The sequence below is a fragment of the Otolemur garnettii genome, unplaced genomic scaffold, assembly GCF_000181295.1.
Source record: "Otolemur garnettii isolate 467f Iridium unplaced genomic scaffold, OtoGar3 scaffold00048, whole genome shotgun sequence".
Taxonomy (NCBI): Eukaryota; Metazoa; Chordata; class Mammalia; order Primates; family Galagidae; genus Otolemur; species Otolemur garnettii.
This window is the reverse complement of record NW_003852443.1, coordinates 1,345,536-1,347,338: the sequence shown is the minus strand read 5'-3', so window position 1 is coordinate 1,347,338 and position 1,803 is coordinate 1,345,536. Positions and strand designations below refer to the sequence as shown.

General features: G+C 36.1%; 1 pseudogene; it reads left to right on the top strand.

Annotated features, from left to right (window-relative positions):
* The window catches only part of LOC100947147, a 2,598-nt pseudogene extending 2,061 nt beyond the window's left edge, over nucleotides 1-537 (top strand).
* Nucleotides 538-1,803: the final 1,266 nt, after the last annotated feature.

Sequence of the window (1,803 nt, the reverse complement as noted above, 5' to 3'; positions counted from 1 at the left end):
AAATTGTTGATGGTTTTTGTTCCCTTTCTCAACTTACCCTTTGGGCTAAATGAGATAATAGTGTTCAATAGAAGCTGAGTGGAACAAACATTCGGGGACATTTGCTGGGACCCCACAACCTAGCAGTAGTCCCCCACATTTCCCACCTTTGAAAACTCTATTCTGCATGTCCTTTCCTTTTATCTCTTGCCACTTTTAAATTTACTCTTCATCAGTCAATCACCTCCAGTTCCACGGTCTTAAAGGACCCTGCCTGTCCCCTGGAGTGGGACCCCAGCAGGAATGATTTGCTAACAACTATAAAAAATTTCAAACAATGTTGGAAATTGTCACAAATAAGTCACAAGAAGGATCCAATATGTAAAAGGATTTGGTAGAACTATAGATATCTTGAAGTACCAAGTAGATGTCCAGGGAATGGAAAACGAAACAGGCCTCACCCAGCAAAACAGGCCTCACTCTCTAGCACCCAACCCTGGGGTCATACCTGTGGTGGAATCCAAACAGATCCTTGCCTTACAATTGGAATATTTCTAGAACTTAATCTCTGAGCACTGGATATTGAAAAGAAAACAAACAAAACCATACCCAAACCTACCCATTGGTTTGTCACAGTGTCAGTACAGCAACATACAACTAAGTTCTGGAATGCCACTTTGAACTCATTTTAAAAGAATCCCAGTTTTTATTTGATGGTAACATGATAGCTCTTGTATTTTATGAAAAAAAGTGATTTTTCTAACTTTCATATGTAGAAGAAAAAATGTTGTAACTGCTGTAACCTCCAAAGGTTAATAAAAGTGATATCATACTGTTTTTTCATTTTCTTGATTGGAGAAAAATTAAATTGCTGTATTTCATAGTGACTCATTTAAATGGTATTCTTAGCTTAGATAGCTTGAGAAGAAATATACTTGGTGAAATGTTAGGAACATTTCTTTCTTGGTCTCTGATGCTGAAAGAGTGAGCTAATAGGAGACAATTTCAATTTTACTCCCTCACATTAACCCACCCCTGCTAGACTGGCAGTATCAAGGATGTAAACTGAAGTGTAAAATCAAACTGACTCATGAAGCATTTGGTCCAGTGCACTGAATGTATCTATCTCTTTTGGCAGATACATTTGTGCCTGATGTGTGGGAGTCCTTTGCATCATTTGTTTTTGAAAAGGTCCTCACAATCTTAGCTTATAGGAAACCAGTTTGGCATGGTTATGATGGCGTTTTGTGCTGTTGCTTAGATTGGAAGAAATAGAACATGCTATTTAAGAGGAAAGAAATTGAAAACTGTCCTAATTTGCATCAATATAGATAGATAACTACAGACACGAACCTATACTTCATGTTTATATTTGCAGAATGAATACAGAAGTAAAAAAGAAAGGTGCAGCTATGCTAAACAAAATGGCTAAATCAATATAATGTTAGCTAAAATGTCAGACACAAAAGAGACATATTGTATCTACCAAGACAACCTTCACATGTGCATAGTAGTTAGCCATGGGGTTGAAGTTATTAACATAGGACTTAGCCATGGGGTTGAAAGGGTCGGAAATTAGTACACAGCATAATTCTAGGTTATAAAGGTTTGTTGTTTTTCTAGGTATGGTTACTTTTGTAATTGTAGACGATCTTAGAAATATGTGCTTTTAATTGACAGTTTCATAATTATTAATAGTGGATAGATTTACAACATGTACAACAAAAAGAAAGAATATTATCAAATAGCATATACATTTATGCTGATAATTAAGTTTGTGAACTTGCTGCCATGTACTTAACATTGGCAGCGTTGTACAAACTC